This window comes from Lissotriton helveticus, chromosome 5_1, assembly GCF_964261635.1.
Source record: "Lissotriton helveticus chromosome 5_1, aLisHel1.1, whole genome shotgun sequence".
Lineage (NCBI taxonomy): Eukaryota > Metazoa > Chordata > Amphibia > Caudata > Salamandridae > Lissotriton > Lissotriton helveticus.
The window spans coordinates 269,876,624-269,903,002 of NC_136065.1; the positions used below are offsets into that span (position 1 = coordinate 269,876,624).

Genomic DNA, 26,379 nt, shown 5'->3' on the forward strand with positions numbered 1-26,379 from the left:
ATCACGAGAGGAATAAATATAGACTCAGTCATAGCTATATTATTTGGACTTGTCCAGCCGGACAGAGGTCGTGTGGTTAAATATAAGAAATGTTACACAACAATTCACAAAGTGGGGCACAAGCCTGGACCCGACTGAACACGTGTGCAACAGACATTTAGTGACAAAAAAGGGGCTTGTAGGCAAAAGCATGAGGTTTGAAGTACCAGTAATTGCACCCTGTCATGGTACGTCAAAACATTACAAACACCTTTACATTAATAATACACATTAGTTTTGTTTGAGCTTGTATAAGGTGTTATGAGATGTCGACGGCGTTTTGATCCGTTATCTTGATACACGGATCATCATCAGGACATAGATATATATCTTGATACACGGATCATCATCAGGACATAGATATTATGCCTAACAATTATAGCCTCAGATGCCGATAGGCTGAGCCAATTAGGGTTGTGGCAGTAGGTCCTGCTGCTTAGACGCGGTAGCTTTCTGTAATGCTTCCCTAATGTAGTAAGTTAAGGACAGAATAGTCAATGTGGGCGACCGTACCGGTGCTACGGTTGGTCGGCTCAATTTCGTCCATGGGCAAGCGGCATGATGGCCGGGCAGAAGAAGGTGTAGCGGCGCGATCGCGGGGTCTAGTTTGTCAGCACAATTCAGGCATATGTTGCGGATGGGTGCTTGGTTTACTGCACTGCCTCTGCTGTGTGGGACTGGGATTTAGAGTCCAGTGGCAGTAGGATGTGATCGCACAGGTCTGGCAGTAGCTTCCAAAGACCAATGCAGTCATAGAGGGAACTTTCACAATACATCTCTATCCTGAACTACACTCTGTTTTGTTTTCCTTATGCTAAAACTCCTTACAATGAACTCCCTGTCGTGCTACCCCAGAACTGAGAGACCCACCAAGCTCCACACGGGATCTCTACACTAACTGCTATCCAGGTCTGACATTTATTATTTATTGAACAGTGAGTGGCACCAGTGACATAGCCTGGGGGTCATGGGCCCTGGTGCAAGCAATGAAATTCAGCCTCCACAGTCAACAATAAAATACTGCTAGAAATGAGGTGCAGCGAGACCATCACATCCCTGGACTCCGGTGTCACTACACCTGCTACACTAATGTAATATACGGATCTCCAAGTTCCTCATTCTTCTCGTCTTTCCTTCTCACCATCCTATCTCCTCCTCACTATCAAACACCACCATGTAGAAAGAGTGAAAATCATCAGTCGGGTCAACCAGTATAGGATAGCAAACAGAATGTAGCAACTAGCAAACACAACCAGGTACAGTCTGTGGCATCACCACAATGCACCCCTTCGAATACTACCATTTGGGATGTCCAACTATCTCAAGGAGTGATCCACAAAGATCACCAGGAGACATTTCCACAGACCAACAGGAGGAATCAGCAAACACCACTACTAGGGCTCAGTAAGCACTAGCAGGAGGGACCAGCTGACACAGCCATGAGAATATATACAACTATGGGCAAATTGAATATGAATAGTGCCATACCACCAAACACGCAACAATGTGTTTCCCCAAGTGCTAATCTCACTGAATGCCGGATGATGAGTTAGGAACACTTGAATATCTTTTCAGTCCTTCTATCATAATGAAGTGATTTCCAGTGTATTTAAATTGATGTCATTCAGAACTCCACCCCAATGTGTTTCAATATAAAATAAGAGGCTTGTTTCTTATTACTTCTGATTACTCCTGGGTTTCTGTGCCCATTTGCAACTAACGAGAGTAACCTGATCACATACATAACCCTCGTGGCACAAGTTATTATGAATATTCCATGCTGATGAAAGAACAAAATGCCATGCTTGTGACTTCTAATTGGAAGAATGGATTCATTGGTTACAATTAGAAGAACTCATGAAGGGTGATGTTATTTCATAGTAAACAGAAGTGTTAATCAATGACGTACTCAATACTTTATCAACATATATAAGGATTGCAAACCCTTTGAAGTGCCCCTATCCTACAGTCCTATAACCAGGACACCCAATTAACACCCAGGTACCAGCAAACACTGCCTGAAGGCACTAACATCCTCTCCTAAGATAGGACAAACAAACATCAGCAAACTCGATCAGGAAGGGAGAGCAAACGCTACCAGAATGTTTGTATATTTGTTGTATTTGTATAGTACAACGTCAGAGGCAAAGATTCAGTCAATAAGTGATTTGCTGGGAACCTGGATCCTCAAAGTGGAGGTGGAAAGTTACTGCATTGAGATTGATTGTTCTTTGAGCAGGTGCGTTGTCTGCTTTTTCCAAAACTGGAGTTGGGTTGGGCCGAAATGGAGCAGAACGGGCTAATGAACACTACCAACAGCAACCAGGAGCACTATCAATAATGAAACCTAATCAACCTCAGCAAAGGTCAGGTGCACCAATCAGGAAGGGCGGGGAACCAGCATAAGTAGTTTGGGCTAGCAGAATGAACCAGATAAAAATGGGCCTGAAAAGCCCACCAGGAGAGACGAGTAACTACCCCAGGGACCAACATACAGCAGGAGTGGGGCCGAACGATTTGATCATTTGAAATTTTAGTTCATCAAATATCTCAAAATAATGACAGTAATTATGATAACAAAACAACATCAACAGTAATAATAATAATAATACATGGGCTGGGCGTTTCCATAGCTATTGGTATTTTAAAATATAATTCTTCCTCTGTGTTTATGCACATTAAAAAAAAAACTTTATTTGAATTCTAAACAGAAGTACCTGAATAAGTCTTAGTCAAGCAGTTTCTCGGCGAACAGCAGCGCTCATAAGACAGCCTCCCGTAGACTGCTTCTCTCAGACCTTGGGGGTCATGTAATATTCCCCGGGAGTTCCTCTTTCACACCCCCAGTGGTACCTCTTTCCGAGGAGACATCATATCCTGGTGCTTTCTGAACTCCGCGACGCAATCATGTACTTTCACCCAGCAAGTAGTAGTGCTGACCTGATCAGAAGTGAAAGTGGTGGCAGAAGGACACAGGGAGCGCTGGCACACGTAGAGGACACGTTCACCTAGGAGTAGGCTGCCTTTTACCCTAAGGACAATTGGACACAAGACATACCATTCCATGTGTACCTACCGCACGTCGAATTTTGTACGTCATAGTGGTGGATTGCATTGTGGGTGTTTTGATCGAGTGTCTGGGTGTGCGTTACAAAGAGTCAGAGACACGCGAGGTCAGCTTGATTAGATTCTCGAAAACGTGATGCCTTTTTTATTTTTACTTATTCTCAAGGCCGGCTGTAGGGCAGTGCGGCTGGTGGGGCTGCACGGGGCTCTGACCTGTGGAGGGGCGCTGACCTCAGCGGGCGCTGTGTTTTACCAATAACTTAACATTAGAGCAATATGAGGCACTTTTTCCAGTGGTAATGGGAGAATCCGAAAAGGCGGTCATGGGGTGTGGGGGTGCCAAAAATGATTGTTCACTGGGCGCCACCAGCGCTAAAGCCGGTGTTCTGCTTATACTTGCTTGCCAGAACCGTTTCAGGACACGAGACAGTGGGCAGCTAAAATCCAAATTGTTGTTATATGCAGGGCTGCAGGTCAGGTTAACTTCTTCTTGTTCCAGGGTGACAGATTCCACTAAATTTGAATACTCTCAGCTAGATTCATCATTGTTAATTCGGCTCGCAAACACTTTGCGAGTGCAATTTTTGCATTTGGGATTCATCATCCCAAATGCAATAAATCGCTAATTGCAAAATCGCATATTTGCGAGGAATTGCATTTAAGGAATCTCTATTTGAGATTCCTTAAATGCAAATCATTAACCATTTATTATTAGCGAATTCGCTATTTCTGGCCGCTATTTACCACGAAGTCTGACTTCGTGGTAAATAGCGAAAACTTAGAAAAATGCAATTTAGTGCATTTTTCTAAGTGGTATGTTACACACACACATGTCCTTTGGACATGTGTGTGTGCAACTTCAGTCTACATTTTCATTTCAGGGGTGCCAGGGTGTCCTTTGGACACCCCTGGCACCCTTGAAATCGCATCCTTATTTGCGATTAGCAAATTGCTAATCGCAAATAAGGAATAACTCCCCATTCATTCCTATGGGCCTTTAGGCTAATCGCAAATAAGGAAGATGTAGGAATCGCATTTCTTTATGCAATTTCTACATGAATCCCGTTTTGCAAGTCCTTAATAGCGATTCCTTAATAATCGCTATTAAGGACTCGCAAAACGGGACTTTGATGAATCTAGGGGATAGTTGTGGGTTAATGCGCCCTCCTTTAAAAAAAACTGCGTATAACCTTCGGGTCTCATATTGTAATCACACTGTCCTAGCTCACAGGGTCAGAGAATTTGCTACAGTAATTTGCCTGTGCCTATGCCTGGCAGGCCAAATTTGCGAATGCAAGTGGAATTACCAGGGCACAAGTCCTAAAGAAATAGTGGGGGGACTAGTTTGATTAGCAAAGTACAACGTCGTCAAATGATATCACAGGAAGTGATGTGACTTGAAGTGACGTCACCATCCTATCAAATCCTTTTTTTGAAGGAATGTACCAGGTCTCCCTTTATTCGTTGAAATGGCCACTTCCTTTGACCGTCATGCAAGCTACATGAAAGTAAGCCTGTAGCCTGGGTGGTGGCTCTCAGCAATTTGAAGAGATGGAACAACACATACGGGTACTTCAGAAGAATCACATGGGCTGCTCCATATGGCACTGACCCACATGGCTACAACTGTAAAGTAAAACTCTGGCATCAGAAAAATAAACGAATCCACAAAGACACAACAGTTTGAAAATTGCCCCAAATGTTTTTTGATCTATCTGTATTATTGACTAGTCACGTTTCATCGTCAAGTCATCACTGCATTAATTTAGGTCTACGCTACTGCGAATGATTTGCTGAATTGACATCAACAGCACGGTCCCTACGCCAATTTTACTTAATTGTGAAACATTGATTTTTCATGAGTAATATTTCTAAAAATGCGATTCAACACTAGCCACAGGGATGATAAAGTGAGAAAGTGTATATGAGAAACAAGAGAGGAGAAAAAGAAGTAGCATGAAAGAGAGAAGGCTGGGTTTGAGGGAGGGTAAGTCCTGTGAGAGAGGAGGGAGGAAACTGATGTAAAGGAAGGGGTTATGAGAGAAAGCTGGATTTTAGAGAAGGTAGGGTGTGTGTGTGTGGGAGAGAGGGGGCGTTTTCAGTCGGAGGGCAGTGAGAGAAAGTAGATACATGTCAGTGTGTGTAAGACAGAGCAGCAGGATAGTAAGAGACTGTGGGATAGAGGAGTTCAGCAAGGAGTGAGAAGACAATAATAGAAGATAGAGGAAAGGACATTTTGAGAAAAATATTAGAAGGAGGGGAGTGAAGTGAAGAAGAAATAGAGTTGTGTGTGTATAGTCTGCCCCTGGAAAGTGTGGCAGAAGAAGCAAGATCAGGTTGTCAGAAATTGGTGCGAAATGTGAAAAAAGAAATATGGGTTGATTGGAGGATACAAAAGATTGAGAAAGGGGATGAGGAGGGTGAAAAGGTGAGGATGTGGTGCATCTGTTTGTAACAGGAGGATGGGGTGTGTTTTAAAGAGAGAAGGAATTATGGGAAGCACGGACCGATGTGTAAGACACAGATGAGTGGAAGAGCAAGGTTTGGGGAACGGAAAATAGGTGGATGCCTAGCGGTCCTCGTTCAGGGACTTGCAAATTGCCAATACAAGTGGGGAGTATAGCACCGTTGCTAGAGTGAGTTGCAGGGGAACATGTATCTTCTTTAACAGTAGTAAAAACTCCTATACTTGCCCTACGCGGTGATAATGTAGATAGGAGTTCATTTGGCAGGATATGTTTGAGATACAGGAAAGAGTGAAAAAGAAGAGGAAAATGAGACGAGAGTGAAAGTGAATATAAAAAGAATATTGGAAATTGGAAGGAGGAGAGAACGTGAGGCATAAGAAAGAAGAGTGTGTGGGGAGGAGAGTAAAAAGAGACTGGAAAGCGAAATTGTGTTTAAACTAGAGAAAGTAAGGAACAAGAACCAAGGAAGTGAACAGGAGTGGAGGAAAGGGGAAGAAGGCAGGAAGAGAGGAAGGGAGAGCGGCTGAGACAGGGAGAAGGATATATAAGATTTTTCCCTAAAATGGTTCTGCTAAGAATTGGTCTCTGCCACTAGCCCCTTTAACACGGAGTAGTGAAGGTCTCTGTAAATAATTGGCATCTACACCATCTTGTCAAAGGTTCATCTAAAATGTGAATTTGTGGAGGAGGAGCCTAGCCCGCGGCCGTAATGGTCACCCTTTAGCTCGGCTCCCGCAGCCCTCCGTCCTGATTGCCTATCCTGTCTTCTATCCTGTCCGGGGACGACACATTTTTGGGGCATTGGAAACATAACGGCTTGTTTGTACTTACCATCCGACCCCGGGGTCTCGGTGTGCAGTGGCTCCGGAGTTGTGGCCTCTGAGAGATCGGGGCCTCTGCGAGACTTGGACCGGGACCTGGCCGGTGAGATCCGACGGCTCTCGGCCCCGGCCGAGAGCGAGAACCAGTGTTGGGAGCCGATGTGCGAAGATCCCGGCGATCCTGACCCGGGCCTGCCCTGGTGGCCGCGCGACCGACGTGGGTGAGAGGCCCGGGGACCTTAGTCTGTGAAGGGGTCTCTCCCCGCCGCTGCTCTGTCCGGCGGCCCTGGTCCTCGGGGCCCGGACTCCGCTTGATTGGGGCACCGGTGCTGGTGCTGGCGGAGACCCGTCTCGGGCGGACATCCTTTTGGCATTGAGGCCGCCCTTGCTGGGACCCCCGGAGCTTGTAAAGTCCTACATTTGAGAACTGTTCTTTCCGGGGGTCTTGGTGAGCGGCGATTGGGCTGATTCACGAAATGGCGGCCGACCCTCTGAAACGAGAATCACCCTGTGGCGGCGGGCCCGTGTTGCCTATTGGTGTGGGGAGCGGAGCTGGTGGACGTGAGCCGACGGTCAGAGATATCCTGGAAGCCCTGAGATCCCTACACGCTTCCCTGGCCCTGGGCGTCTCGGTGGGTACGCCACGATCTGCCGCCATTTTGGGCGGCCATTTCTTCTTGTCGCCCTCATGTTTCGAAGACTTCATTGCCTCGCCCCCCTAGATTGACTTGAGTGTCTCCGCCACTGATCGGAGATCGTGTAGTGTGTCGGTGACTTTGAGGCGCCCTGCTTTTCAAGGTTCGGACCCCGGGGACTTGGATGCTGTACTGCGACCCTGTTCGACATTGTTGCCTGGAACTATTGGTGGACTGCCTCCTGTGCCTGCTTCGATGACTTTGCCTGTGTCTATAATTGGGGCCACCTCGCCCGCTCCAGTGGCGCAACTGAACTCCTGTTTTTCATTGCTCGTGCTGCGATATTTGATGCATCGATACTTTCTGTTTGGACTATTGCTCCCTTGTGGATCTATCTACCCCCCACGTAACTATGCTAGTCACCATTCCACTCGATTATATGCTGATTTCGTATTTAGTATGTGGTTTTACATTGCCATGTGGTGGGTGGGGTTTGTCGCTCGAAAGGGTTGGGGGTGAAATGTACAACTTCCGTTTGATTCCCGGTATACGATTTAATAGCATAATTGTTTTTAATCGTAGAAAGGTGGGAGGTCCCCTTCTCCTAATGTTTTGTGGCGCGTGATGGGGTGTCGTCCTGGTCTGTTTTTGACTGTGCTTGTCTGGTTGGGCGGAGGGCTGCGGCCGCCCGTTCGGATTATGGTTATTCTGCTCCTCCCTCCTGTCTTCTTTTCTCCGCTTTTGTTGCCTTTTTGTCTCTTTCTTCTTTCTTACTTCTCGCTATATTTCGGGTTCTGGTTTAGGGCGACAGGCACGCTGTTTGAAGGGTGGGCCATAGCCTTCTACAGGGGTGCAGGGTGGGACGGGTGGGTTGGGCTCTACTTTTTGTTTGTCTTCTGGTTCTATGGCCCTTTTGTATCTCTTTTTCGTGAGGCCGCGTCTGTCCCGACCTCCTATGGTGTGTTTCGGGTGGGGGGTGTGGCGTCGTTAATCCTCCTGCTATGTTTCGGCTGTCTTTCTCCCCGATCGCCATACCCCCACTTGGGCCGCTACTCCTTTTGTCTCCTGTCTTCCCGCCACGGGGGGCCTGTGTCGGCGTGTCTTCTTCCTTTCGTTTTTCATATTTTCTTATTTTCCTTTTATTGTTTTATTTGGTCTTCCCTCCATTTTCCTTTCCCTTCTCTTCCCCTTCCCCACTTCGTCCCCCCACCCCTTTTTTTTTTTCCTTCCTGTGTCCCAGAGGTTACTATGACGGGCTGGTTTTGATGCATTGTTTTTCCGATCCCTCTGTTCTGGCTTGGTAGTGTCTTGGGTGGCGGGCATGTTATGAGGATAATGCTCAGGGGCTGATTGTGTCTCACGTATCCTGATTTCTTGAATGCATTGTATTGTCCCCCCGATATTTTGCCCCCATGCCCCCTTATTAATGTTGAGGTTGGTTTGGGATATCGGATGCCTCCGTATTGAAAGTGAGCCTGTCATATGTCTTCTCCCCATATTATAAAATTAAGCCTTATTTACTCCTGTGTTTTAGCCCTTTGGTTTCTGTATTTCTTCTCCCCTTCTGCGATTGTACGGCCTCTGCTTTGTATTGATTGATTATGTAATATTTGCCTGGTGACTCCTGATTATTTTGCACATTGCGGCCGGCCGGCTTGGTTGTAGGCCTCGATTTGTCTCTCCTTATGATGTCAATAAAGGTTTTCAAAAAAATAAAAAATAAATAAAATGTGAATTTGTAACCAAAGCCAACATGATTCATTCTCTATGAACTTCAGGGCTACAATAAAATCCATACATATATACATTAAAAATCATCTATATACACATACTTAAAAGTAATAGGTATACCCACTCCACTCAAATGACATTGACAGATTTTACATATCATTTAGCACCCAAATCACCTGTTACAAATAATATCATATATTGTTGTCCAATCATCACTATATGAGCCATAAGACTTTCTGAATACTCTACAATTGTTATCAAATTGACAAACAATTTGATCTATGGCGATTGTTTCGAATAATGTAATTGTAATGTAAATAATTTAATGTTGCACATGTATGTGAGAGATGGTAGGATTGAGGTATGGAATTGTGGTTAGTACGAATATGATTGTATAGTATTTTAGAATTTTGATTAATGTGATGTATACATTGTATAGGTGTGTTTTCGAATTGTTAAACTGGTGAAAATGTAACCAAAAATAACGAATAAGAAATAAATTAAGAAAATAAAAAAGATTCAATCTAGAAACAAGGTGTCATGACACATAGTGTTTAATTCACATGGAGTCAGGAACTCAAGCACAAATAAGGTGAACAGTATTGGCAATTTCTTTATTTGGACAGTGTCCAATCACCACATCATACAAAACGGACGATTAACAAGTAGTATTCTATTTTGTAAGTAGAGTGCAGTACCAACAAGATTGAGCAACATTCATACCATATTTTAGAATTTCAATTTATATCCCTCATCATAAATTGGATACTTAAAAGTAAATCATTAGGCTTATCAGTATCCCATACTGGGCAATTTTACACAAATTTATATAAACTAAAAAAACCTTATGAGTACTTGTCCTCAAATAAGATACAGATATTTTGTAGTCCATAAAAGCATTGTATCCAATGTACGGGCATAGTTCAAGCAAGTTTGTAGGTAAAGAAATAATAGTCTATGTGATCCCAAGCCCACCAATTTGATTAGGTATGGCTAAGTCCTTTCCTTGTTTACAATAGGCATGCTGTAGTAAAGATCTCATTCCTATGAAAGGTCATTTATTATAAGAGTATAATGAGATCGATTGAAGAGTGATCTGCCCGATCCTAGCTATATTATATGTGCAGTAACATCGCCATATATACTAATACTAGCAGCCCGCCCCAGAGTTGCCTGGGGCAGAAAGGGGCTGGGGCAGTACACCCGCTCCTGCCCTGACCCCCTCCCGCCCCGACTCACTCCTGCCCCGACTCCCTCCCTCCCCCCTCCCACCTGTCCCTCTGTGCACACCCGCTCCCGCCCCCCTCCCGCCCAGACACCCTCCCGCCCGACTCCCTCCCGCCCTGATTTCAATGAGCCTTTACTTTACCTGAGCTGCCGCTCCTTCCCGCGATCTTCACTTCACCGCCGCTCCATGTCCGCCGCTCCTCTTCGCCATGACGCGCCCGCGCTCCTCACTTCACCGCCGCTCCATGTCCGCCGCTCCTCCTCGTCATCACGCATGTCACGGCCAGCGCTACGTCGTGGCCAGAGCAGCGTCGCGGCCGGCACTACTTTCAGTGCACTACTTTTTTTTAAAGTTATATTTTTAAATGTACGTTTTATTTTAATTTGTATAGCCTATGTCCATCTGCACACCCTGACAATTTCTACAATGTATCGGGTGTGTGAATTGGCGCTGTGGTTCCAGAGTTTACCTGACTCAAAGGTGCGTGTTCTCTCTTTATAATAGTAGTATAGATAGTAGTATACTCAATGCGTTTGTTATGGATATACAATGGAAAAGAAGTCCTCACTTTTATGACATATCACCAGTTTTACAAAGATGGATAGCAATCTATCCAGCCCCATCTACATTACTCAAGATAAAATGAACAGCATCATTATCATAAAGTTATAACCCAAAGTCATATGCATCTGTGTCTTTACATATTTTCCATGTATTTCAATATGCACACTACAGTAAAGGTCTCATTCTTACAGAATGTCATCTATTATGTGTATATAATGGGGTCTATTGAAAGGCGTTCCACCCAGCCCTAATTATATCACATTCGGAGTCCTCATGTTCAGTATCATTGGTACATATAAAAATGTAATATATTGCGAGTTTTGCATTGGTGCGCTATGGAAGAAAAGTCCTCATTGTATACAATATTACCCATTATGTAAAAATGGAGAGCGGGTTACCCAGCTCCATTTACTCTATGCAGAGATATTATCAGACATTTCAGAAAGGGGCATTCATCTCAGCTCACCTGATCCGGGAATAAGCTGTTCCTGACATATGGCTTGTGCTCCGTGTTCATAGTGGGCGCCATCTTTAATCCCCCTTTATGTATTTAAGCTGCATAGGTACACGACTATGAATACAGGGGTTGCTTCTATTAGTTCCCCATTAGATTATATTTGAGGTCCAATTTGCAGTATCATTAATATATAAAAAATTGTACTGACATATTCTGCGCGTTTGCACTCTGTGTGCTATAGGGTAAAAGTCCTACTTTTTACCCAATATCCCTCATCCTACAAAAATGGAGAGCAGCTACCTGGCCCCTATTTGCTTAATGCAGTTTTGTTATCGTAAAATCCAGAAGGAGTATTCATCCCCACTCACCTGATCCAAAATTAAGCAGTTGCTTGCATACGGCATCCGCGTTCATAGTGGATGAGGTACACAGTAGACACCTTAAGTGTATGTGTGTATTAGGCTCTTGAATCCTTAAGAAAAGAGAACCAAACCTCTTCAAATATCTGCATTTTGTTTTTTAGCTTATTTTATAAATAAGGCACTCAAAGCATGCCATGTCATACATGTTGTCTAATCAGGTCTGTAATGTGGGAATTAGAGTCGATGTCCAGAGTCACAGATGGGCCAGTTTAGCCACCTGTAGGACAGTGGAGAGCCATCTATTATTATGCTGAGCCACATATAGGATGTCAGAAGTATTATGCAGGAGCACTAGCTGAGCCGTCAAAGGCCTGTCCACCCCGAGATCTTTCCTTATATGGTCTCAAACCTGAGACTAGAAGGCGGTCAGCCGGACACAATCCTATACAATGGGAAACAGCCATTACATAGCAGCTGCTTCCCCGCATGCCATTAAAACACAAGCGTTGCCACGCATGCGTTGTAACAATGCGTAGTGCATTTTTATGTTTCGCCCTGGGCGTTGCAACTGCGTAGCAGTTGCTCCGCCCACGGCAAAATCTCATGATCCTACGTATGGGGCTTTGGTTCTGCCTCTGTCTCCCATTGGCTAGCTCCATAAATGGAGGCTAGCCATTGGGAGACAGAGGCTGTCAATCACGCTTTCCCCTGAAAACGCGATTCGGGGGCGTTTCTGGGTCTTTTTTAAGCCCCGCCCCTTGTTGCCGTGTGTCCCGGGCCGCGCTGTGATTGGCTGCCGTCCCGGGAAACCTCAATTCCATGACGGCGATAGCAAGTTCCTTCCTTCATCATAACTCTCTTTATTGTGTTAATGCCTTCTAATAAAGTTGGGCTGTCTTAAAATTACACTACAAAGGATCTTGCCACGAAGAAATGTAAAATTAGTTTCTAATCCGGGCATTACTTCCATTTCAAGGGGGTAATACAAGCAAGGAATATGGGTCTTTCCATCCCTTACGTTGGTGGGGAAAATCCTATATAATTTGAGCACAGTTTGCCCGTCATACTTCTTGTTCACCCTGTAGTCTTCGCTATTTTTTCGTGCTTTCTTCTTTCGATCTTCCTCACAGACAGAAAAAGGTCCCATGCCCGTGTTTTGTTCCTCTAGCCGTTATTCGTTTCCCTCTTGTTTCAGTGTCGAGAGGGATGCGAAATTGTTTTTGTGATGTGAAAATTACATTGGCGAAGGTTGGGCGGCAGAGCGATAGTTTACAACTGTTATTATTTGACTTTGCTCTGGAGGTCCTTGCCTCCTAAAATTACAAACATCATCCGTCCTTTTCTCAGCGCCTAAAGTACACGGTGTCAGCTGGAGGGAAAGAATGAGTTGTGAGGCGCGCAGAAGTGTTGCCTGGAGAGTGCGCCCGCTGAGAGCGGAGACAATTTGGAAACCGCAATCCCTGTGCCTTGATTGAAATTATTATTTTCTCTGTGCTTTAGGGGAGAGCGAAAGGATAGGAATGTTTGCTCCTAATGGGAATGCCCTTGAAAGAAGAACTAGGTGCAATAGCGTGGGCGAGGGGTGTGTGAAAAATATAGATATGGCATTGCTTGGATTCGAGGTCCCCCCTCTCTCCCCAAGCCCCATAGAGCAGGAGACAAGGAGAGTGCATTGTCACCGCCGCCATCTTTTGCGCCCCGGATTTGTGAAAACAAAAAAAAATGTATAGCAAGGGGTTGGCTTTTAGGCGCTAGTTTGCACTGTTACCGTCACCTTTCAACAGGCCGACAAGTGGGAGAGTGCCACTTAGCATCAGCCAGCAGGTGCCAAAAAAAAATAAAATAACAATAATGTATTTTAGCGATGAGTCAAATCTTAGTTTTTGCACTTGTCTCTGCAGGTGTCAGAGCAAATATGCACTACAGTCTTGCAGTGTTTTCTAAGGTAGTTCCTGGCGAATTAGTACCAGTTGCCATTTCTGTTACACATAACAGATACCTCCTTAATACGAAGGGAAGGAACGTACAATAGCTTTAATCAAACATTTAGAATAATGAAAGGATACGTAGTGCAGAGTCCCTAGTCCCGGCCTATCTTTCACGCAACATCGGCGTGCAGCGCGGTCTATACACAGGAGCGCCCAATGTGCACCGATCCGTGAAAAGATCCATCTCTGCCACTTGTTCACACTGTCTCTGGCTGTATCTTTGCTGCCTTGCTTCTTTCTAATCTCCATGCTGCAGGTCTTTTGTTTTCTTTCTTTGATGTGTTATCTTCACCTCTTGTATTGGGGAGCTGTTTTTGCTGTCGATGCTGCGAAACCCTAATAATCGAACAACTGTTAATGGTGGAGCCCTGGACCTAAACCATACTGCCCAGATTGATCAGTCATCTAATAAGACAGGGGACCTGCTCCCAGCTTCTCTCCCCTTCGGTGGCCTCAGCTTCTCTCCCCTTCTGTGGCCCCGATCCCCGGCTCCGGCGGCAGGTTAGCCCAGCACCATGTGACTCTGGGCAATAGCTCGCTTAATCTTCCCGACGGCCCCCAGCGCCTAGAGACCCTTACGGGTGATTGTGCGCTTTACAAATGTGGACTTTACTTTACTTTACTTTACTTCTGTGGCCCCAGCTTCTCTCCCCTTCTGTGGCCACCAGCTTCTCTCCCCTTCTGTGGCCACCAGCTTCTCTCTCCTTCTGTGGCCACCAGCTTCTCTCCCCTTCTGTGGCCACCAGCTTCTCTCCCCTTCTGTGGTCCCAGCTTATCTCCCCTTCTGTGGCCCCAGCTTAACTCCCCTTCTGTGGACCCCAGCTTCTCTCCCCTTCTGTGGACCCCAGCTTCTCTCCCCTTCTGTGGCCCCAGCTTCTCTCCCCTTCGGTGGCCCCAGCTTCTCTCCCCTTCGGTGGCCCTAGCTTCTCTCCCCTTCTGTGGCCCCAGCTTCTCTTCCCTTTGGGGCCCCAGCTTCTCTCCCCTTCGGTGGCCCCAGCTTCTCTCCCCTTCGGTGGCCCCCAGCTTCTCTCCCCTTCTGTGGTCCCCAGCTTCTCTCCCCTTCTGTGGTCCCCAGCTTCTCTCCCCTACGGTGGCCCCAGCTTCTCTCCCCTACGGTGGCCCCAGCTTCTCTCCCCTACGGTGGCCCCAGCTTCTCTCCCCTTCGGTGGCCCCAGCTTCTCTCCCCTTCGGTGGCCTCAGCTTCTCTCCCCTTCTGTGCTATGGTGTGCTAGGGAGTGCTAGGGAGTGCAGAGTGACTGCAGAGTGCTAGGGAGTGCAGAGTGACTTCAGAGTGCTAGGGAGTGCTAGGGAGTGCAGAGTGACTAGGGAGTGCTAGAGAGTGCAGAGTGACTAGGGAGTGCTAGAGAGTGCAGAGTGACTAGGGAGTGCAGAGTGACTAGGGAGTGCTAGGGAGTGCAGAGTGACTAGGGAGTGCTAGGGAGTGCAGAGTGACTAGGGAGTGCTAGGGAGTGCAGAGTGACTAGGGAGTGCTAGGGAGTGCAGAGTGACTAGGGAGTGCTAGGGAGTGCAGAGTGGCTAGGGAGTGCTAGGGAGTGCAGAGTGACTTGGGAGTGCAGAGTGACTTGGGAGTGCAGAGTGACTAGGGAGTGCAGAGTGACTAGGGAGTGCTAGGGAGTGCAGAGTGACTAGGGAGTGCTAGGGAGTGGAGAGTGACTAGGGAGTGCTAGGGAGTGGAGAGTGACTGCAGAGTGCTAGGGAGTGCAGAGTGACTGCAGAGTGCTAGGGAGTGCTAGGGACTGCAGAGTGACTGCAGAGTGACTGCTAGGGAGTGCTAGGAAGTGCAGAGTGACTGCAGAATGCTAGGGAGTGCTAGGGAGTGCAGAGTGACTAGGGAGTGCAGAGTGACTAGGGAGTGCAGAGTGCCTAGGGACTGCTAGGGAGTGCAGAGTGCAAGGGAGTGCAGAGTGCAAGGGAGTGCAGAGTGCAAGGGAGTGCAGAGTGCAAGGGAGTGCGAGGGAGCGCAGAGTGACTAGGGAGTGCAGAGTGACTAGGGAGTGCAGAGTGACTAGGGAGGGCTAGGGAGTGCAGAGTGACTAGGGAGTGCAGAGTGACTAGGGAGTGCTAGGGACTGCAGAGTGACTGCAGAGGCTAATGGCAATGTAAATGACAATACCATTTATTTATCTGTTTTCAAAACCAACACATACATACAAATTTTTTCATTTACAATGCCAATAGCTCTAACTTTTCCAAAGGCGAAACCATTGCATTGTAAATGCTTGTTTTTAAATGCATGTGGTTTTACCATGCATGCCTTTACAACTAATTTTGTTGTAAAGGTATGTATGGTAAAGGTATGTATGGTAAAAGCACATATGTTGTAAAAACATATAGGCGATCCACGTCGTTGTGAGCAAACCGAGGCTCTTCCGTTTCCTCACAAGACATGCACCGACCCTCAGACAACTGCAGGAACCAGGAATCAGGAGGAGAGAGAGGTAAAGGGGGATTGGGTCTGGGGTGGGGGTTACTATTTTAGAGTAAAAGGAAGTCGGGACATGCAGGGTAGTGTTTTAGGATAGGGAGACGACTGGGGGTTGGGGGGGGTCGTGCAGGGGTTGTGTTTTAGGGTAGGGAGAGAACTGGGTGTCAGGGAGAGTCGTGCATGGGTAGTGGTTTAGGGTTTAGGGTGGGGTAAGGGGGTCGTGCAGGGTAGTGTTTTAGGGTAGGGAGAGGACTGGGGTCGGGGGAGGGTCGTGCAGGGGTAGTGTTTTAGGGTTTAGTTTAGGGTAGGGGGCTCGTCAGCGGCGTCACTAGGGGGGTGCGGACCGCACCGGGTGACACCATACATGGGGTGCCACCAATCTGACTGGTTACGCTGTGTAACACAGCTCTGCAGCCTCGCCTCTGCTCTGCAAGCGCACCTGCTTAAAAAATACTGCAGCGTGCCCTGAGCTCGGCTTTCCTGACAGAGTCGGCCCGTGCACTGCCAGAGCCCCCACCCGCACAGCTTGGAAACAGACAGAGGATGCAGGGGTCAGAACACACGGGAACACACAGTCAGACACACATGGCACACGCACAGGCCCCCCCCCCCAGATTTAATGGTTTCATTTACATTCTGTCTCTTGCAGTTTTCCTTTTCTCGTTATAGGTAGGGATCCAGCTTTCAAAGTATGAATGTTTCACATTTCAGACTGGATTCGGTCAAATTTATTTTTCTCCTATTGGCACTTATCCAGATTTTTCAGTGATGAAGAAATTAAGTTGGAAGTAGTATATTTTCACTTTCATTTAAATGATAAACGTGCACAGTACTCGCACCGTGGTGTCTTAGTGTGTTAAGGAGACACATACAATAAAGTATATATTCGCCTGAAAATATTAGCACGTGCAGCTATGTAAACTTAATTTGGAAATCTTTTTTTAATCTCCCTTATGCGCAGCTATCGGCCGGCCATCCGTCAAGCGTATCGCAACAATAACATAGTCTAGTATTTTTCAGCGTTTACAAATAAATGGAAACAGGGATCGAACTTTGGGAAGATAAGGGAATTATGCAGTTTTGCCAGAATCACACAGTTTGGTGAAATCCGGATTTGGATCTAAGGGGCAAATTTACAAGCCTCTTGCGCCTCTTTTACGGCGCCGTTGCGTCACTTTTGTGATGCGGCGGCGCAAAAGATGCGCCATGGTGTGGGGTATTTACAACGTCACGCATCTCCGAGATGAGTCACGTCTTAAAGCCCTGCGCCAGAGGGAGGCGTTCCATCGCAGGGAGGGCGTTCCGGCACAGGAACGCCTCCTAAAAGTCGCTGAGTGAAATCTACAAGATTTCACTCAGCCACTTTTAAGCCATGCTGCGTCAAAACCCTGCGCCTGCTTGAAGCAGGCATAAGGATTGACACAGCATTTTCAGGATAGGGCACCCCCGAGCCTTGCTGGAGCTGCGTCGCGCTTGCGACGCAACTCCAGCAATGCACCGCCTTTACGGAAGCAGATGCGTCAAGCATCTGTCCATTTTTGCCCCATGATGCGCCGCATTGTAAATGTGGTGCATCCATGGTGGCGGAGCCGTGGCGCACAATAACTGGCGCATCCCTGCTGATATGCAGGGATGCGCCAGTTACTGTAAATCTGCCCTAAAGTATCCTGTTCCCACATCTTGTAATTTAGCTGCTGGATCACGCAAAAATGGAAACTAGCATGAAACATGTTAAAGGCCAATAAAAATGTATTTCCCTTTTAAATCTGCAGGCACAGGAATGTTCCAAAAGTTGTCATTTCCGATTTTGGAGTAATTTATTGCAAGAGGCTGACGGGGGACATAGGTAGACAGGAGGTGAATGTGTAGACATGATGTCAAAATTAGGAGCCGTGAGAGTAAGGGTAGGTGAGGAAAGGTAGAGATGGGAGCTTGCAAGAGGGAAGGAGCAACAGGAAGTTAATGAGCAGGATTGGGAAAGGAGCTAGAAAAGTTGGGAAGAGAAGACCAAAACAAAAAAGATGGATGCAAGAGAAAATAGCCTTTAATTTGCTTATGTGTTAGGAACATCTCTACTAGTCAGAAGGTAGTAGGAAGTTGAGGGAGTCGTTAGAAGCACTCCGGGATGAGTAACGTGCATTCTATTCCATAACAATTCAACTCTGTCGGCTCAAACTATTTTGAGAGTTTCATTATTAATTTCTTTACCAATAGTTTTCACATTCTGTTTTGTAGGTTGAGACAATATTCCGACACGTTGCGATCTGAGCTATGATAAACCAAACAGCTTTATCAAGAAATTTATATTTGCTTGTTATTGATGAGTGAGAACCTGGCTTCAGCTTTCATGTCCCCCACAGATTATGATATCTAATGCAAAATGTATTTGTATAGGGCTATGCAATGCTCAACGTGAAATGCTTATGCCAACTCCTCCAATTTTAGGGATTCATACAGACTAGAAGATGGAATAGATGAAATGCCTATATTTCAGAGGATTTTAAACTAGGGTCTAGGAGACTTCCAGGCTATCCACATAAGGTAAGCATCCTTAAAATTAATAGAACTAGAAATTAGTTACATAGCAGCTGCGGCTGCTAGCCATTACCAAGCAACTCCCCAGTACCTTGACTGCCCTTCACCTCAGCCGGGGCCATTTAGTATCCTAATGCCACTCGTAGCTAGGGCCACTGGAATTATGCAGCAGAGGTGGGCCACATTATGTGGGAGGGTTGACTAAATTATGAAGAAAGAAAAGGGATATCACCTGGTGTAATGTGGCATAATTTTTGATAGGGTGTTATGGTCCTGTTATTTGCCAACTGTGTCCACTGGCGGACTCAGAGCGGAGGAGTTCCATGCGGTAAGTCGTGAGGGGGTGACACCGACCCTAGTGACGCCACTGGGGCTCGTTCATGGTAGCGTTTTATGGTTGGGAGAGGACTGGGAATCAGGGGTTGTGTCGTGCAGGGGTAGTGTTTTAGGGTTTAGAGTAGGGTTGGGGGGTCGTGCAGGGTAGTCTTTTAGGGTAGGGAGATGACTGGGGATCGGCAGTTGGGTTGTGCAGGGGTAGTGTTTTAGGGTAGGGTCGGGGTCGTGCAGGGTAGTGTTTTAGGATAGGGAGAGGACTGGGGTCGGGGGAGGGTCGTGCAGGGGTAGGGTTTTAAGGATTAGGGTGGGGTTGGGTCATGCAGGGAAGATTTTTAGGGTAGGGAGAGGACTGGGGGTTGGAGGAGGATAGTGCTTTAGGTTTTTGGGTAAGGTCGGGGTGTAACTTACCTTAGACACTTTTACCAAGTGTATGCCTTTACCACCCATGCCTTTGCATTGTAATGGCATACGTGGCAAAGGCATAAGTGTGATAAAAGAATGCGTTGTAATGGTAGGTCATTGTAGGAGTACTAGCATAGGAATACCCGCATTGTAACGGTACGCATGGTAAAAGGGTGCGTAGCACTGTCATACATTCCTATACATTATGGACTCTATCACAGTCTGTTAAGCCACATCTCTAAAACTTGAATTCACAAAAAGGGCAATGTGCCACTTTGCTGATGAAGGATCTTTAAAAAGCTATATTTAAGGAGCACTTCTCATAATCTCTTATTATAGTCTGCCAATAGAGTAGCCTATTTAACATCCAAGAATTGTGTGTGAAGATGTGTTACCTGGCAGGCACGCAGTGCTGTGGAAGTGGGAGAGGAAAAACAGGAGCCCAACAATGTGACATGCAGTCCCACAATAGTCCCCCCAAAGTTTTTCCAAGTGTGGATATACTGATTAATGGGCGAGCTAGGGAGATCAAAATGCGCCTTCCCCATGGGATATGATAAGGCATGGACAACTGATTGTATCTTCATAGTTGGGAGGATGAAATCGAAAATTCCCATCTAAAATTGGGAATGATTTGATGGAGCCATTAAAGGCAAAGTCTTCAATGTGGTGAACACCATGAGTAACCCAAATGGACCAGTGAATTTCCTTCCCACCTATCTTTTTAGGTCTTGCGTGGCGTACTGCGCACATGCGCAGAACTTCACTAGCGAGGGTTCCGCCCCGCCCCTCTTCTCCATTGGCTGGCCTCCTAAACAGTTGCCAGCCTTTGGAGAAGAGGTCCTAGTGACGTTCTCCTTTCTCTTTTAGCCACGTCCTTTTCAGATTGGGTTCCTTGACTTACTGCTGAAGTAAAATGTTTCTTATCTTCTTTATGTGTCCAGATGGCCCCATAAAGAAGATAAAGAACCTTGTATGCCAGCAGGAAGTCGAGGCGTCTAATTTGAAAAGGGACGGGGCTAAAAGGTTAAAGGCAGCGCTTTCCCTCTCTCCGCTGTACTCTTCCCTCTCCACCACCCGTCTTCTCACCTTCCCCCCCCTTCCCTCGGTGCACAGTTTCTGCAGTCCAGTTTCCCCTTTCCTGTGGGTGCTGGCTCTACTCACACACAGTGCTGCCTCTCTTGTCTTTCTGCACCTAGATGAGTCCTTAGCTCTGCCCCTTCGCATCAAACACACCCGTGTGTTTCGTTTGGGCCTGTTACTGCGCGGTTTTACATACGTACACTGTGTTTGAAGCACTGTGTTCCGAACCTGGTCGGTTTCACTGTCAAATGTTAAGAGAATCACACGAGGCCTCCCCTGGGACAAGGCACGACTCATTCATTCCAAAACTGTGATCCATCACCCGGTGCAGGGCAGGCGCATTGACCACATGAAACCCGTTACCATATGCTTATTTAATTTTGGAAAATCGAAACCCAAAAATGTTAATGCAGTGTTTCAAACCGATGTATGTAACTGACGAAACACCCGGGCCTCTCCAAGGGAACCGTGAAGCATGTGGATATCACGGGACGCAGGCGGGAGCTCAGCGCACACGAGCCCTACAACCCTAAGCTCTTTTACCTTTGAAAAATCGGAATTAACTATTAATTTAAAACCACTGGATTCCCCCAGCGCGGACTTCACTGTAAACTGCAGAAAGAAACACGAGATCTCCCCAAGGGACCCTCACACACCCTCACACCCTCACCCTCACACCCCCTCACCCACTCACCCCCACACCCCCACACACCCACACACCCCCTCACCCCCACACACCCCCTCACCCTCACACACACCCTCACACACCCTCTCATCCTCACACACCCATCTCCCCCTCACACACCCTAACACACCCTCACCCTCACACACCCTCACCCTCACCCTCGTCAACCTCATACCCCCTCACCCTCAGACCCTCACCCTCAGACCACCTCACCCTCACACCCACTCTTACACACCCTCACCCCCTCACACCCCCTCATCCTCACACCCACTCACCCTCACACACCCTCATCACACCCCCACACCCTCCCACACCCTCACCCACCCTCACACCCCTCTCACCCTCACACACCCTCTCACCCTCACACACACTCACGCTCACACCCTCCCACCCCCTCACCCTCATACCCCCTCACCCTCATACCCCCTCACCCTCATACCCCCTCACCCTCATACCCCCTCACCCTCACACTCCCTCACACCCCTCTCACCCTCACACACCCTCTCACCCTCACACACACCCTCGCTCACACCCTCACACCCCCTCACCCTCATACCCCCTCACCCTCATACCCCCTCAACCTCATACCCCCTCACCCTCACACTCCCTCACCCTTGCATACCCTCACACACCCTCTCACACTCTCACTCACCCTCACCCTCCCTCAGACACCCTCTCACCCTCACACACCCTCACTCACCCTCACACCCTCACATACTCTCTCTCACCCTCACACACCCTCTCACCCTCACCCTCACACACCCTCACTCACCCTTTCACACCCTCACTCACCCTCTCACCCTCACCCACCCTCACACACCCTCTCGCCCCCTGCCTCACCCTCACACACCCTCTCACCCTCACACACTCCCTCACCCTCACACACCCTCTCACACCCTCTCACACCCTCACACCCTCTCACACCCTCCCGAAACCCTCACTCGCCCTCTCACCCTCACACACCCTCTCACCCTGACACACCCTCACCCTCACACACCCTCTAACCCTCACACACCTTCACTCACCCTCTCACACCCTCACACCCTCTCACACCCTCCCGAAACCCTCACTCGCCCTCTCACCCTCACTCACCCTCTCACCTTGACACACCCTCACCCTCAGACCCACACCCTCACACACCCTCACTCACCCTCACTCACCCTCACCCACCCTCACCCACCCGCTCACCCTCACACCCCCTCCCCCTCTCACCCCCTCCCCCTCTCACCCCCATCCCCCTCTCACCCCCTCACCCCCTCACCATCACACACCCTCTCACTCACACCCTCCCCTTCCCCCTCATTACCCTCTCACACCCTCCCCATCCCCCTCACATACCCTCTCACCCCTCTCACCCTCATGCACCCTCACACACCCTCACCCTCTCACACCCCCTCACACCACCTCCCCCTCCCACACCCTGACACACCCTCTCACTCACACCCTGCCCTTCCCCCTCACATACCCTCTCACTCCATCTCACCCTCTCACACCCTCCCCTTCCCCCTCACATACTCTCTCACCCCCTCTCACCCTCATGCACCCTCACACCCCCTTACCCTCTCACCCCCCCACATACCCTCTCACCCTCACCCTCACACCCCCTCACCCACACACCCCCTCACACCCCCTCCCTCTCCCCCCCCTCACACCCCCTCCCCCTCACTCACCCCCTCTTACCCTCACACACCCTCACACACCCTCACACACCCTCACCCTCACACACCCTCTCACTCACACCCTCCCCTTCCCCCCACACACCCTCTCACCCTCACACACCCTCACAATCCCTCACCTTCACATCCCCTCACCCCCAACCTCACCCTCCCTCACCCTACCTCACACCCTCACCCTCACACCCCACCTTCACACCGTCTCACCCTCACACCCCCTCAAGCTCACAAACCCTCTCACCCTCACACACCCTCACACCCTCACTCACCCTCTCACACCCACACACCCTCTCACCCCCTCTCACACCCACACACCCTCTCACCCCCTCTCACACCCTCTCACGCCCTCTCACACCCTCAGCCACGCCCTCACACACCCTCAGCCACACCCTCACTCACCCTCATTCACCCTCACTCACCCTCACTCGCCCTCCCACACCCTCCCACACCCTCATGCACCCGCTCACCCTCCCTCACACCCCACCCTCATACACCCTCACCCTCCCACACCCTCACCCTCACACCCTCACACCCTCACATCCCCTCACCCACACCCCCTCACACCCCCTACCCTCACACCCCCTCACCCTCACACACCCCTCACCCTCACACACCCCTCACCCTCACCCTCACACCCCCCTCACTCTCTCACACCCTCACTCACCCTCTCACACCCTCACTCACACCTTCACTCACCCTCTCACACCTTCACTCACCCTCTCACACCCTCACCCCCACACCCTCTCACCCCCACACCCTCTCACCCCCACACCCTCTCACCCCCACACCCTCTCACCCCCACACCCTCTCACCCCCACACCCTCTCACCCCCTCACGCTCTCACCCTCACTCACCCTCTCACACCCTCACTCACCCTCACTCACCCTCACCCACACACCCTCACACCCCCTCACCCACATACCCCCTCACCCTCTCACACCCTCACTCACCCTCTCACACCCACTCACCCTCTCACACCCTCACTCACCCTCTCACACCTTCATTCACCCTCTCACACCTTCACTCACCCTCTCACACCTTCACTCACCCTCTCACCCCCTCACCCCCACACCCTCTCACCACCACACCCTCTCACCCCCACACCCTCTCACCCCCACACCCTCTCACACCCTCACTCACCCTCTCACACCCTCACTCACCCTCTCACACCCCCACACACCCTCACACCCCCTCACCCACACACCCTCACACCCCCTCACACACCCTCACCCTCCCTCACCCACATACCCCCTCACCCTCTCACACCCTCACTCACCCTCTCACACCCTCACTCACCCTCTCACACCCTCTCACACCTTCACTCACCCTCACTCACCCTCACCCACACACTCTCTCACCCCCACACCCTCTCACCCCCTCATCATCTCATCCCCTCACCCTCACATCCTCTCACCCCTCACCCTCCCTCACACCCCACCCTCATACACCCTCACCCCCCTCACCCTCACACCCCCTCACCCTCACATCCCCTCACCCTCACTCACCCTCTCACCCCCTCACCCACACAGCCCCTCACCCACACCCCCTCACCCACACACCCTCACCCCCAATCTCACCCTCATACACTCTCACCCTCACACACACACACACTCTCACCCTCACACACACACACACTCTCATCCTCACACACACACACTCATCCTCACACACACACACTCTCATCCTCACACACACACACTCATCCTCACACACACACACTCATCCTCACACACACACACACACTCATCCTCACATACACACTCACCCTCACACACACTCTCACCCTCACCCTCACACACACGCTCACCCTCAGAACTCACCCTCACACACCCTCACTCACCTTCACCCAAACCCACTCACCCTCACTCACCTTCACACACCCTCACACACCCTCACACACCCTTACAGACATTGCTTGCCTGTGGCGACGACTTCCCTTGTAAACTCCTGGCACGTGAGGGGAGAGTTGGGCTCGCAAAACAGTTTTACCACTCTCTGAAAATGCTGCATATTTCACTTGGAGAGCGCGGGTAGTTTATGATTTCACTTGAAGCGGGGGTGTGTTTCTTTCCCAAGGTCTCTGAAGTAGCATCTAGGCGCTGCAGCTGGTCCATTCTGCAGGGCTGTAGGGGGCGCTGTATAGCGTGCCTTCACTGTTCGCTGTCCCGTCTTCTCGAGGATTATCTCTCTCCATCCAGACATATGTCCCGGTTAGCACCCACTCCCATTGTCAGACGCTGATTGAGCCAAAGTCTGATGGTCCTAATTTACACCTTTGCCTTCACATGTACTGACTAATCTGTGCCCCCCTCTCACTGCTAAAGGGAGTATAGCCCCTCTTGCCCTGCAGTGGATGCCTCTCGCCAGTGACCCGGTCACGCCCACTTCCTAATCTGCCACAAGGCTTTCTCCCACTGAAGCGTGTACTCTTCCTTTGACACCCCATCCCCACTCTCATATGTTCCAAGTCTTCACCCCTTCCCCCAAAACAGCAACGGGATCGCTATTCACAGAGTCACAAATATGCAGAAGGTTGTCGACATCTTGTCCCCTCCAAGGTGACCCTGTAGGGTCTCAGACCCAGACTTATAAAGGGCTTGGGGTCTCCTTCAGTGTAGGGACCACAATACCCCAGGAGGGTAGCGGAGGATGCTGGGATATCCAGAGAATGTAACCAGCGATGCTCCCTACCAAGGGGTGTAACCTTAGACGTCTGTCCTCACGGGAGACAGTGCCAAGAGGCCTGTCTGTGAAGGGAATTTAACTAGCACCTGCCTATAAAGGGAATGTAAGCCTAGATGGCTGGCTGCCAAAGCATTGTTGCTGTAGACGCCTGGATGCCCTGAAAGTACCGTCCCAGATGTCTTAATACAAGGGAATGACTGTGGAATGTAACCATACATGTGTACACACTGGAATTACTACATGATGTAACCTCCGCAGCCAGGAAACGTAGGTGTGTAAATGTCCCTGTAGTATGTAGCTGTATATATCTCGTTACGCTTGCAGTGTGACTACCAATGTCAAAGGTTACAAGGAAGCCTAACCGCATGATGCTAGATTCTTTACGATTGTGGAAATATTATTAAAGACTGTTGTTACACACCCAGGGAATGTAATTGCAGATGCCTCTTAAGCAGTTATTGTACATTTCTAGCGACCCATGGGGTGTTAGCGCAGCTGTTTTGGAATGTGCAGTGCTGCTGTGTTATTCAGTAGATGTGCAGAGGCGGGGCAGCTGTGGGAACGAGGTTAGACAACTCGGGCAATGAGTAGGTAAGTAGGTGATCGGCCTAAACTGGGGAATGACTGCCCGAATGCTGACTGACCAGCTTTGGAAATCTCACTGATCATTGATTCAGAGAGCAGAACATGCTGCCGAGAGGAGGGAGGGATTTTTTTTTTTTACAGAAAACAGTGGTCCCTACATGTGGACAAGATAACATACAAAAAACAAGCATCAAATAATATAGCATTATCATATTGCATATGGGGTTTTTTAGTCGACTAAAAAACCCCATATGCAATATGATAATGCTATATTATTTGATGCAATGGTATGGTTATGTTTAAGAGATTGAGTCTGTAGCACTGACCACAAGTATACAGACAGATTTTCGCTTTGCCCTTTTGGCCATTTCTTTGTTGTTTTGTCTTGATTGTTGTGGGTCACGGCTGTGCCCACTGGTTATCTTTTTTGGTTCTTAAAATTCACTTTATCAACCAGAACATTTAAAATAAATTTTCTTGTCCGGCTGGACAAAAGACATACTACTTATCAGGTGTATGATTGTTTTTTGTATGTTATCTTGTCCACATGTAGGGACCACTGTTTTCTGTAAATTGTAACTGCCCAAGGT

General features: G+C 48.7%; 1 protein-coding gene across 4 annotated transcripts in view; it reads right to left on the bottom strand.

Moving 5' to 3' along the window:
- Positions 1-26,379, bottom strand: part of LOC144753099 (lysophosphatidic acid receptor 6-like) — a 126,713-nt gene that overhangs the window by 45,464 nt on the left and 54,870 nt on the right. The window contains exon 1 of one of the 4 annotated variants that reach the window (XM_078640889.1): positions 2,757-2,818. The exons of the other annotated variants lie outside the window; for them this stretch is intronic. The gene's annotated coding sequence lies outside the window, so the exon portion shown is untranslated. Of the gene's footprint in view, positions 1-2,756; positions 2,819-26,379 lie in introns of those variants that run through there. 4 annotated transcript variants of the gene reach the window in all.